Consider the following 13388-nt stretch of genomic DNA (forward strand, 5'->3'; position numbering starts at 1 on the left):
CTTGGATGTGGACACACCTTGTCCTTGCCCAACGCACGATAGCAAGTCTTCCATGGGGTAATGAGTTCAGTCTCCAAGGGACTCACCTACGTGCTCTGATGATTAGGTCACCCCCACGTGCAGAAAATGCTAAGGTCAATGTGACACATCTAGCTTGCATTCCGTCCCTTCACCCCCCTCACACACGTCCCATCTCCATTCAGACCTTCACTAGGCATTGACATTACTCAAACCCAAGCAGGGACCAGGGAGGGGCAGTTGTGGCCATCCAGCCATGCTGTGATCTGTGAAACTGGAAGCTCCAGCCTGCTTAGGAGCTGGGCCAATGGAAGCCCAGTTTAGGTAGCAGGGTAGAGGAGAACAGCACACCTTCCTCATGCAAACTGCTTCAGCTGGGCAGCAGCATGTGACTGAGTTCTCTGCAGGAAACTTTCTCAGACATAATCTAACATAAAACTACATGTAGTCCTCTGTCATCATTCTCCCACCGGGCTCCCTCTCAAAGTCCTCCCTCCAACCCTGTTCCCTCTCAGAGTCCTCCCTCCCACCCTGTTCCCTCTCAGAGTCTTCCCTCCCACCCTGCTCCCTCTCAGAGTCCTCCCTCCCACCCTGTTCCCTCTCAGAGTCCTCCCTCCCACCCTGTTCCCTCTCAGAGTCTTCCCTCCCACCCTGCTCCCTCTCAGAGTCCTCCCTCCAACCCTGTTCCCTCTCAGAGTCCTCCCTCCCACCCTGTTCCCTCTCAGAGTCTTCCCTCCCACCCTGCTCCCTCTCAGAGTCCTCCCTCCCACCCTGCTCCCTCTCAGAGTCCTCCCTACCACCCTGTTCCCTCTCAGAGTCCTCCCTCCAACCCTGTTCCCTCTCAGAGTCCTCCCTCCCACCCTGTTCCCTCTCAGAGTCTTCCCTCCCACCCTGCTCCCTCTCAGAGTCCTCCCTCCCACCCTGCTCCCTCTCAGAGTCCTCCCTACCACCCTGTTCCCTCTCAGAGTCCTCCCTCCCACCCTGTTCCCTCTCAGAGTCCTCCCTCCCACCCTGCTCCCTCTCAGAGTCCTCCCTCCCACCCTGCTCCCTCTCAGAGTCCTCCCTCCCACCCTGTTCCCTCTCAGAGTCCTCCCTCCCACCCTGTTCCCTCTCAGAGTCCTCCCTCCCACCCTGTTCCCTCTCAAAGTCCTCCCTCCCACCCTGTTCCCTCTCAGAGTCCTCCCTCCCACCCTGTTCCCTCTCAGAGTCCTCCCTCCCACCCTGTTCCCTCTCAGAGTCCTCCCTCCCACCCTGTTCCCTCTCAGAGTCCTCCCTCCCACCCTGTTCCCTCTCAGAGTCCTCCCTCCCACCCTGTTCCCTCTCAGAGTCCTCCCTCCCACCCTGTTCCCTCTCAGAGTCCTCCCTCCCACCCTGTTCCCTCTCAGAGTCCTCCCTCCCACCCTGTTCCCTCTCAGAGTCTTCCCTCCCACCCTGCTCCCTCTCAGAGTCCTCCCTCCAACCCTGTTCCCTCTCAGAGTCTTCCCTTCCACCCTGCTCCCTCTCAGAGTCCTCCCTCCCACCCTGCTCCCTCTTAGAGTCCTCCCTCCCACCCTGTTCCCTCTCAGAGTCTTCCCTCCCACCCTGCTCCCTCTCAGAGTCCTCCCTCCAACCCTGTTCCCTCTCAGAGTCTTCCCTCCCACCCTGCTCCCTCTTAGAGTCCTCCCTCCCACCGGGCTCCCTCTCAGAGTCTTCCCTCCCACCCTGCTCCCTCTCAGAGTCCTCCCTCCCACCCACCCCCTCACAGCTTTATCCCCATCAGAATCCTCCCCTGACATTCTCCCCATCATAATCCTTGCCCTCACAGCCTTCCTCCTCACAATGAATGCTCTCTTGATCCTCCCTACCTAGTCCACTTCCCCAAGGTCCTTCCCATGACAATCCTCCTCTCGTGGGGCTCCCTCACCCAGAAATCTCCCCCAACGTGGTCCCAATATCAATCCTTGGCACTCACATCCCTTGTTCTCACACCAACCCATCTTCACAGTCCTCTCACTAACAGTCCCAACCACAGTTCTCCCCCATTGTCCTCCTCCTCACAGTCCTCCTCCTCACAGTCCTCCTCCTTACAGTCCTCCTCCTCACAGTCCTCCTCCTCACAGTCCTCCTCCTTACAGTCCTCCTCCTCACAGTTCTCCCTCACAGTTCTCCCCCATTGTCCTCCTCCTCACAGTCCTCCTCCTCACAGTCCTCCTCCTCACAGTCCTCCTCCTTACAGTCCTCCTCCTCACAGTTCTCCCTCACAGTTCTCCCCCATTGTCCTCCTCCTCACAGTCCTCCTCCTCACAGTCCTCCCCTCACTGTACTCCTCCTTACAGTCCTCCTCCTCACAGTCCTCCTCCTTACAGTCCTCCTCCTCACAGTTCTCCCTCACAGTCCTCCTCCTCACAGTCCTCCTCCTCACAGTCCTCCTCCTTACAGTCCTCCTCCTCACAATTCTCCCCCATTGTCCTCCTCCTCACAGTCCTCCTCCTCACAGTCCTCCTCCTTACAGTCCTCCTCCTCACAGTTCTCCCCCATTGTCCTCCTCCTCACAGTCCTCCTCCTTACAGTCCTCCTCCTCACAGTTCTCCCCCATTGTCCTCCTCCTCACAGTCCTCCTCCTTACAGTCCTCCTCCTCACTGTACTCCTCCTTACAGTCCTCCTCCTCACAGTCCTCCTCCTCACAGTCCTCCTCCTTACAGTCCTCCTCCTCACAGTTCTCCCTCACAGTCCTCCTCCTCAGAGTCCTCCCCTCACTGTACTCCTCCTTACAGTCCTCCTCCTCACAGTCCTCCTCCTCACAGTCCTCCTCCTTACAGTCCTCCTCCTCACAGTCCTCCTCCTCACAGTCCTCCTCCTTACAGTCCTCCTCCTCACAGTTCTCCCTCACAGTCCTCCTCCTCACAGTCCTCCTCCTTACAGTCCTCCTCCTCACAGTTCTCCCTCACAGTCCTCCTCCTCAGAGTCCTCCCCTCACTGTACTCCTCTTCACAGTCCTCCCTCACTGCCGTCTGTCCTCCTTACAGTCCTCCCCCTCCTCCACAGTTCTCCACAGTCATTTTCTTTGTCTGCAAGGCAGGTAGGGGCAGTCCTGGAGGCCTGGGTTGCTCCCTAGAGCCCGGGAATCCTGGGTCCTGATGAAGCACATGGATCCCAGGGTCATCTTCCTCCCTCAGGGCTGTGCCAGGCCAGGCAGATGTGGATGCATGTGTTACAGCATCTCACAAGCTCTTTCTAACCTTCCCACTTAGGCAAGGCCTTGACCGCCAGCCCCTCTTCCCACCTCGCTGTGAACTTTCGTTCTCTTCCCACTGCTCATTAACACGTCTGCATCAGCCTGCAGTGAGAAAATGAAGAAGGTGAAATCTAAGCCAGTCACATTCCTCGTTAGCAGTTCAGGCTTAAGACAACTAAGAAAAAAAATCACAGTTCTGTGGAGTGGGAGTCTGAAATTATTGCTGAAAATGAGATTGGAACCATGTGACTTTCGGTTTTCAATGCTCTTTCTGGAAGAATCCATGGCCAGCCCTGTTGCCAGAGAGTCCGGTGTCTCCCTCCTTCCCACACTGGTATTTGCTCTCCTGGACAATGTAGGTTCTCATCCACCAGCAGGAATGCCGACAGTGGCCCTGATGTCTACACAGCACACAGCACTCCTGCTTCACAGACTGTCATCACACGGGAGCAAATAAATCCGGGGCCCACAGTGGCATGGTAACGTCTATGACCAGAAACTTCGGCTAGCCAGGAAAAAAATGGGGAACGCAGGATTCCAAATAAATACAAGAGAGATAAAGAACATTTAAAGTGTATTAAAGGACAAGAGAAAGTCTGCTAAAATATCTGAGGCCAGTTGAAAACTACTCAGGCTTCCCTCAAAGGGCATTGTTTCTACAGCATTGGGAAGACGGAAGGGGGAGGAAGAGAGGAAGAATGTCTCTACATCTCTCAGAGCCATGCTGTGCAGCCCCAGCCTCCTGATGCATTCATCCACTCACTGTGCAGCTTGAGCAGGTCGTTGTTGCTGTTGTCGCTGCTGCTGCTGCTGTTATTGTTTGGGGGGTGGTTTTATATCCTGACCCAAAAAACTGTATTCCTCTGTGACACAAGCACATGACAGAAGAGTGCACAGCACAGGCTGCTCTGCTCTTAGTGGGACCCAGCAAGGTGGATACGCATCCTTCCGTCCCTCTGTCCTTCTGTCTTTGCTCAAAAACCAGTGCCGGTAGCTGGCTAGAACGCAGAAGACATGGCATGAACTAAAGGTGCTTCCATCAGTAATGAACCTTCAGCACATCCATCCGTGAGCCCTGCTGCCCACAGCCTGACCCTGTTTTTTCAAAGCTCTCCCACTTAGCCTTACAGCTGGAGTGAGGGAGGGATGCTTTAAGATTTCATTTTTATTTTGTTTGTTTATTATTGGTAGGGTGCACATGCAGGCCACAGTGTGAGTCACAGCTCAGGTGTCAAAGGTCAGGGGACATTTCTGCTGGGTCAGCTCTTGTTTTCCACGTTTACTTGAGCTCTGGGGATCAAACCCAGATTGTCACTTGCACCCACTGAGCCATCTTACCAGTCCCTTGGATTTCACCCCCCCCCCCCCCCCGTCCCAAAGAAAATATCATATCCAGTATGAGAAGAGAAGGAAGTGTTGGGTTTGGGGTGGAAGCCAAGAAAACTCACTTCAGAGACAGAAGCTTAAAAATGAAAGCTTTATTTTATGTATGCATGGGGCGGCAGCCAGTTCAAACTCTGAGCCATGTCCCCCAAGACAGATTATGCAACATTTTTATAGGGGAACACAAAGCGAGGGGGAAGCCAGGTGGGCTGTTGCATTGACCGATCACATTCTGTCATAAGGGGTTAAGCAAGGAGGTTAGTGTTGGTGACTGGGCCTTATCTGGGTCACCTGGTTTCAGGGTCCTTCGGTCAGCTTTTGTAGCTCCATCCACTCCTGAACTCTGGTCCTGAATTTAGAATGGTGAGGGAACGGAGGTATGGGCGAGCTGCGCACAGTCATTGTAAGTTAATGATGGACGACGCACTCACAACTGTGTGCCTTGGATGGAGAGATAATCAGCAGCTCCATCCTTTACCTGGTGACAAACAGGAAAACACCTGAGGAAGCAGGATAGGAGTTGCTTCTGGGGCCTGGGAGCATGAACTCAGTTTCATCCCTACAGCAAGATGTGACTTGTTCCTGAGATGGCTGGACTCAGGAACTGCCCCTTAACGGGAGGGCTGTTCTTAGTGAAGGACTAGCCTACATGAGACAATATGACCCAGGGTCCCTCTAGGGCAGTGGTTCTCAACCTGCCCAATGCTTCCTCATGTTGTGGTGACCCCCAGTCATAAAATTATTTCACTGATACTTCATAACTATAATTTTGCTTGTTATGAATCATAATGTAACTCTCTGATATGCAGAATACCTGACCCACAACCCCCAAAGGGGTCACAACCCACAGGTTGAGAACCGCACTGCTCTAGACTCCCTGCCACAGTGTGCCTACCTCTCCAGCATCTGGGTTCCCAAGAGCCCTGCATCCACCAGGGTCCCATCCAGGCTCAGAGGAGGTGGATGGTCCTGAGGAAGAGGCTTTGTGAAGAGACGGATTGCAGAGACATGGAAAAGGGTTAAGGGAAGAAGCAAGAATTGTCCCAACACTAGGAGAGACACACAAAAAAGCCAAGAAGATGGGTTTCTTGGGGTTTAACAAGGGCAGGAATGTAGAAACTGTACGGGGGAGCTGTGGTCATGGAAGGCACGGCCGCAACCAGGAACAGGAGATGGGCAAGAAGGCAGCAAAGGGAGCTCTCTCTCTCTCTCTCTCTCTCTCTCCCTCCCTCCCTCTCTCTCTCTCTCCCCCTCTCTCTCTCTCTCCCCCTCTCTCTCTCTCTCTCTCTCTCTCTCTCTCTCTCCCTCTCTCTCTCTCTCCCTCTCTCTCTCTCCCTCTCTCTCTCTCTCTCTCTCTCTCTCTCTCGTCTCTCTCTCTCTCTCTCTCTCTCTCTCTCTCTCTCTCTCTCTCTCTCTCTCTCTCACACACACACACATACACACACACATACACACACACATACACACACACATACACACACATACACACACACATACACACACACACACACACACACATACACACACACACACACACACACACACACACGTCCTCCCATTCTCTGGGACGGTGTTAAAAATCACTGAGCTGGCCTAAGGCTGCAGCGAGAGCTGAGGACCACTGAGGGTGCATCACGACCCACAGTACAGACAAACGCACGGAGGAAGCCATGCGGGGTGGGGCAGAGGAGGAATTAAGGCTCAGATTCCTGCTCCGCTTCTCCCGGGCTCTTCAGGCTACAAGATCACCTGTTTCCTCTTTTCCAATTTAAAACTTGCCTCCCCCTTCAAGCGGAGGAACCCAGCTGCTTCGAAGACAAAATTGATGAAATAATTCAAACTAAAATGAATATGCTTCCCTGTATATTTTTCAGGCCATGCTTATTTTACCTCCGTTTCCAGCTCGGGAACGGAGAAGGGGGCACGTTAATGGCCTTCACTTCAGCCTCCAATTCTCATTCCAGACATCACTAATCAATTACTATCCCCTCTCATCCTAAGTGGGTCTGGATATAGCATCAGAATCCTTCCCTGCAGGGTACTGTCGGCAGTCAAGACTAATCACCAAAGTTTGTATGAGAGTTTTAACCTATCAGACTTCTCTGATGGAAATATTTCTGTGGCTGAAACACTGAGCTTGTAAATAATTTAAGATTATGAATTGTGGGAGGCCAAGGAAGCTTTGGGTGAACACGCGAAGGCCGGGCGAAGTCCTGAGTAAATTTGTGTTGCTGGTAAGGGCACAGCCACATCAAGGCACAATGCCTCAGACCTATTGAAATTGGCAAAGCCTCCCTCCCCTGTCTCTGGAGAGGGAACCTTTCTCTGGCCAGAGTTCCAATGCTGACAGTGTGCAAGAGCTAGCAATTGCTGCTTCTTCCTCCTGTCTCCAGCCTGAGCCTGCTCAGCCACAGAGCCCTGCTACCTGACTAGCTAACTCCTCCTCCTGTGCTATATTTAATGCACACCGTGAGCTTTTTCACGTTGACATGGTCATTGTAGACACCTGACCCTGGCTTTTCTGTGCATGTGTCCGTGTGTCTGTCCCTTCTTCATTCCCTATCCAGTCAAGTTGGGATGCCACTGTGCAGGTGTGAGGCACAGTTCTGAAGAGACAAGGACTTGTAAAGAGAAGCTCAGTGTCCTAGGTGTCACTGAACAATGGAGAAGAGGTCATCAGAAAAAGTTCAGGGGAGATTCCCTTACCCAGAGTCCTCTTCCCAGCATCAGTGTCAGAAAGGCTTACCTCCCTGCAGAAACTTGGACCCTCCTCCCTTGACCTCCCCAAGAACTAGACTGAAAATAACCGAAACCCGTCTTCTTCTGGCCATATGCTTGAATGAAGCCACTATACTAATACCAGTGTGTGAGCTCCCCTTCCCCAACCAACATAAACAGATAGCACAAGGGGTCAAAGCCCACAGCCTAGTCTGCCTAGGCACCCCCAAACCCACGCCCTTGACCTTCTTGGCCCCACAGTTGGACTACACCTTCAACATCTCTGGGGACTAAGTGGAAAAACATCACTGAGTATCCTAGTTTCACTTCTGTTGCTATGACAAAATATCTTAACCAAATGCAACTCAGTGGAGAAGAGGGCCATTCATCTTACAGCTCCAGGTTACACCCCAACACTGCAGATAAGTCACAACGGGACCGTAAAGCAGCCAGTCACATCTCATCCAGAGCCAGGCACAGAGAGAAGTGAGTTCCTGTAGGGCGCCCTCCAGTGGTGAACAGCGGTACTGCGCATGCGCAGTTTTTGCACCTGGCGTCAGTTGGCCGGTGATATGCTAATGAGGGGGCGGTACCATGCTAGTGAAGTGATTCATTCTCCGCCAATCCCTGGTGGACAAGTAGCAGGGGTGATAGTGGGGTGATAGTGGGGTGATAGTGGGGTGATAGTGGGGTGATCCGTGCTCTGCCAATCCCTGAAAGGCAATTAGCATAGCCCCAGCCTGTTGTGCCGCTCGAGGTCCCCGTATCAGTAAAGAGGTGGTCCTGCAATAAAGGCTGTTGAGAAGAATCCAACCGTGTTGCGTCTTCCTTGCCGGACGAGGTGGGCACGACAAGTTCCTATATGCCTTTTGCTTATCCAGCTTCCTCTACTCTTGTATGTAAACCAGGGACACAAACCCAGCCATAGTGCTTGCTACCCCACGTTCAAGCTGGGTCTTCCCACATCAACAAACAATCAAAACAACACCATGCTCAGAGTCCGACTTGATCTAGATCTCTCCTCATTGAAGTCCCCTTCCCAGAAGACGCTAGGTTGTGTTGGCTTGGCAAACTATCACACTGAGTTACAGAAAGGGGGAGGAAGTGTTCCTCACGTCCATTCCAAACTCATCAAATCATCCAAAGCACGAACTCAGGATGATGATAAGGACCCAGGAGTGCAAGAGCCAAGGTTCAGCCCTAAAATGATGGAATAGTGACCCACAATCTGGGACATCCATCTGCCTCTGAACAATATGCATTGTCTTACGTCTGTATCTGCGAGAGCTGCTGGTACTAACACCCAGCGTATTCTCAGAATCTCTATGTTAGTCCATTAAGTTCTAGCCCCCCCGTGCTAGATATAATTTGTAGTATGTTGACATTAAAAAAAAAATCCATTCCTCTAAAGTTAAATATTTGAATAGTGTCAGGGTAGGTCATTATTCTCCGCCAAGAATCCCTTAGCACCACATAGTCACCACATGTGACAGCATGTGGGTTTCTAAGAAGAGGAACCCCTTTCCCCCAAGACGGTTGTTGACTTGACTTTGTTGTTCAGCCTGCTGCGGATGGGTTCCTCCTCCTGCAAAAACAGAAATGTAGATATTACGGTCACCACGGTTGTTCCATCACCATGAAGAGGTGACATCATAACGTGCAATACATCTGACCACAGCTTGAACATTCCACAGGACGAGAAGAGCATCGCAACCAGTTCCAATTGAGCGGCCTCCGCATTTCCAGACTTAATGCCGTAGGTAAGCAAATTACTCCAGTTCTTGCTGCAGACTTCACAAGGTAGCCAACATACCTTAACTCTGTCTCCTAAATAAGTTTCAGGGTGACTTGTATAAATTTTGAAAAACAAGCTATCCTGGGCAAACACTTAATCTTTTTATTTCCTCCGGTGTAGTTCAAGATAATTAGCTTTGTGTCAATAAATGGTGTGTCTGTATAGCATGAAGCACATGGGCTGTTACACCCAGTGCTGTTGGCAATCCCTGTAGAAGTGCACATCATGAAGAATAATACGTACTTGGAAATCAGAAGGAAGGGACAAAGGGAAAGGTGGACACTGGGCCTAGAGAGGAAGACTGAAAGCCGCAAGTCTTAATGCCATTGCCATAGGCTTCAGAACCCTTCCCTTAGTGACGACTGACTCCTCAGCTGCTTTCTCCTCAGAAGATGAAAATGATTTATGAATAGACTTACTAGCATCAAGTATCCCACAATAGAAATACTGAGCACTCTAGGGGCATTTGTTTAAAAATAATACTAATGCCAGGGTTGGTTTGCAATATCATAGTTGCAAGCAGACAAAAATCACATTGCAGAATGAGCCAAAATCAAGACTAGACATTCTGCTTTTCTGTGTTTCAGTCTTGATTTAGGCTTTGCAATATCGTCATTGCAAGAAGACACAAATCTCATTGCAGAACAAGCTAGGATCAGGAGACTAGACACATTTTGTTTTCCGTTTTAGTCTCGATTCCGGGCATCTGGGGTTGGTTAAGTACCTGTAAAACTCTAGCCGCACTGTACCATCTATTACTGGATCCTGTTTATACCTTCCTGTTGGGCAGGCTCATAAAGAAAATGAATTCTAAGTGAATCAGACAACCTCAAAGGAGTCGTGGAGAATAAAAGAGGCTTCGCTGCTAGAAAAAGAGAGAAAAACATCAGTGCTTGGCTTGGGAGAAAGAGAAGAGAAGGGATCCTATCAAGGGAAAATAGGTGCTCATGACATAGTCCAGTGGGTACTCATGAGATGGCTAAAGGCCCAAAAACAGAACCTGATGTTTTCCTCTGGTATCTTGCACCCTTAGGACACTCCCTCATTTCAATTAACTTCATCCCTGTTTTCCTAAGATAAGGAAGAGGAGGCAAAGGATCACTACGGCAGGGGAAAGTAAGTCTGAAAGGGGTCAGGGGTAGCAAGCAAAGATGTGTATATCCCAGTGTCACATTGCTTTTACTGGAAAGAATGCAATCGCTGGGCTGGAGACCGCTCAGCCAGTAAAGTGCTTGCTGCACAACCATGGGGGTCTGAGGTCATCGGTCTAGAGCCCATGTAAGAAGCCAGGTGTGGTCCAGACACTTGTAATCCCTACCTCTAAAATTCTAGCAAGGGAGACAGAAATAGGCAGACTATTGGGGCTCACTGGCCAGCTAGCCTAGACAATAAGGCAGGTTCCAGGACAACAAGAGACCCTGTCTCAAAGAACAAGGTGGAGAGTAACTAAGAAAGACACTCAGGACAGAGAGAGAGAGAGAGAGAGAGAGAGAGAGAGAGAGAGAGAGAGAGAGAGAGAGAGAGACAGAGAGAGACAGAGAGAGACAGAGAGAGACAGAGAGAGACAGAGACAGAGAGAGAGACAGAGACAGAGAGAGACAGAGACAGAGACAGAGAGAAAGAGAGAGAGAGGTCCTTTGTGTTCCACTGAGAACCATAGTGACTCAAGCAGGCCTGAAACCGATTTATTGAAAGTTTTCTCTGCTAAACAAAAACAAATGACAAGATCAGTCCCATCCATCCAATTTAAAGTTGACTCTGTGTACACAGCAAGGCAAAGAGATGGTAATTTGGATTCCCAGCCAAGAGGCTACATTTTAAATTGCTTTCCAATCACAGGATATTGATTACTTGAAAGCAACATCCACAAACTAATGAGACCCACTGTGACGTGAAATTCATAACCATTGATTTGCAGTTCAATTTTTTCGTTTGTATATGCACATAGCAGAGGGTATGAATGGCTGCCCAGAGCACCGGCATTTAGTCTGGCTATGATGTAAAAAGAAAGAGCTTGTGGAACATGAGGAAGGGTGTGGTGTGTGTGTGTGTGTGTGTGTGTGTGTGTGTGTGCTGTGTGTGTATGTGTAGTGTTTCTGTGTGTGTTGTATGTGTATGAGTGTGTGTATGTGTGTGCATGTGTGTGGTGTTTGTGTGCATGTGTGTCGTGTGTATGTGTGGTGTTTGTGTGCATGTGTGGTGTGTATGTGGTGTTTGTGTGTATGTGTGTTGTGTGTGTGTGCGTGTGTGCGCATGTGTGTGTGGGTGCATGCATGCACATGCATGGGAATGTGAAGGTACTTGAATGTGCTACAAATTAATGCATTTTGAGTATAGATCTGCCCTTCTCTAAAATGAGTGAAAAGAAGCAACATATGCAAATGGCCAGGTCATGAAAACGCTTGCTGTACAAGCCCAAGGATCAGAGTTCAGATCTCCAGTGCTCACATTAAAAGCCAGGCATCGTGGTACATGGCCATAACCCCACCTCAGGGAAGGCAGAGCCAGGAGGATCCCCGGGGCTTGTTGGTAAGGCCACCAAGCCAAATCATGAAACCCTGTCTCGTAAAAATAAGGTGGAGAGTGATGGAAAAGGAAGCTGTTCACCCTCTAGCCTCCATGTACATACACAAACACACAACATATGCCTGTTCCTGTACTCAAGGTCCCTGGGTTCAGGGTCTCCACCAGGGTTCAGATTCAAAAGACATGCGGAAATTCTCAGATCTGTGCTCTGAGGACAAAGAAGCAGAGTTTTGGGTGGGACTGAGAAGAAAAGCTGGGCAAGACCTCAGCTGGGCATGAAGTTCCTCCAGAGGTCTGGATCAGGCTGGTCCTGCCCTGAAATGTAATATGCTGTGTCTGTTCACGGTTACAGTCTGAACTGTCAGCCTGAGTGGATTCTAGAGCAACCAAGCACCCGGGAAAGCACAGCTCCAGGCACATACAGTGGCCAGCCATTCAAGAGCTCATTAGATCACAAGGGCTCCGGTCTAATGAATCTGATTGGTCACTGATGAACTCATGATGGCATTATGGAGAGTTGGAGGGAAGGTAGGGGATGGCCCTTAACTAGAGGGAGTGAGATACTGGAGTATTTCCTTAGAGCTCTATCTCACTCTGGCCCTTTCTGTAATCACTCTCTTTTTTTCTCTGCATCCATGTTGCAAATGATTCTACTCCACCAGGCCCTCCCTTCTTGAAGGGCTGAAATCATAAACCAAGATAAATAAGACCTCCCTTAAGCTGTTACTGTTAGGCATTTTGTCACAGCTACGATGGAATACCGTTCCTTAAACTTTTATCAGTCACTGGCTACATGGTACAGGTTGGGGAGGGGACAGGAAGGACAGGCATCTTGACAGGGCCTGCTTCCAGACAAGAGACTTCTAATGAGTACCTTGCAGGCCACAGGAACAGCCAGCTGGGGGTGGAAATACTGGTTCAGCAAAGGGAAATGGGCACTCAGCTCAACAAGACTGTTGCCATCTTGCCTGTGGGGTGATGCTGGCACTCATTCCAAACTCCACAGTATAACAAAGTCATCAAGGAAGCCATCCAGTCCGAGCACTTGCTCCAGGCCCTGCCACCTGGGACTTGTTCCTTGCTGATGCCTGAAGTGTTGAAAGTCCGAGAAAATCCAGGTATATTATGGTGGGCGACAGGCCATCTTTGTCAAGTCTATAAACGTTCCTATCTGCCTCCAGGTGCAGAGAATCTTCCTGACTTGAAAACTGAGACAGCCTCATTCCGTCAGAGCCTCAAGAGCCAGTGTCCACATCCTGAGCCTTCCTACCTCTGTGGCCCAATTCTTGAAGCTTCCTTCGTTGGCAACCATTTCTGGTGGGACAGCTTTTCGGATCTGGTCACAGCATCCGTACCGCTCACTGGATAGTATGCTTGCTTTTCCCCTTGAATAAAACAGCCGATCTGAGGACTGGAGAGATGCTCACTTGTGCAAACACCAGAGCCTATGTGATGATAGCCAGATGTGACACAGGCAAATGCTGGTCTTGGTCTGAGGTTGTTGTTTCCTGACCACTGAGTCTCAGACCAGGCCAGCAAACTCCAAATAAGAAATGGAGCTGCAGATTCTCTGGCTTCATTCAAGTTGCCTAAGGGGAGGCGCCAGGAGCTATGGTTTGTTTTGTTTATTAAATGTATCACTTATTAAATTTATTGAAGGGCACGTGCATGCCCCAGAGCCATCTTGCTGGCCCCACCAGGGGCTATGGATTTAACCAACTTCCTCAAGTGGT

At 50.3% G+C, this 13388-nt stretch overlaps 2 long non-coding RNA genes across 5 annotated transcripts; one reads left to right on the top strand and one right to left on the bottom strand.

Moving 5' to 3' along the window:
- Window positions 1-4696: 4696 nt before the first annotated feature.
- Window positions 4697-7886, bottom strand: LOC120094272 (uncharacterized). The gene is given in 2 exon segments (NR_190846.1): window positions 4697-5094; window positions 7729-7886. It is a non-coding gene; the product is annotated as an uncharacterized LOC120094272 (long non-coding RNA).
- Window positions 7887-7908: 22 nt separating this feature from the next.
- Window positions 7909-13063, top strand: LOC108351784 (uncharacterized). 4 transcript variants are annotated; one of them, NR_190845.1, is given in 4 exon segments: window positions 7909-8175; window positions 8896-9094; window positions 10163-10245; window positions 12837-13063. It is a non-coding gene; the product is annotated as an uncharacterized LOC108351784 (long non-coding RNA).
- The last annotated feature ends 325 nt before the right edge of the window (window positions 13064-13388 follow it).

This window comes from Rattus norvegicus, chromosome 8 (assembly GCF_021556685.1).
Source record: "Rattus norvegicus strain SHRSP/BbbUtx chromosome 8, alternate assembly SHRSP_T2T, whole genome shotgun sequence".
NCBI classification, from domain to species: Eukaryota; Metazoa; Chordata; class Mammalia; order Rodentia; family Muridae; genus Rattus; species Rattus norvegicus.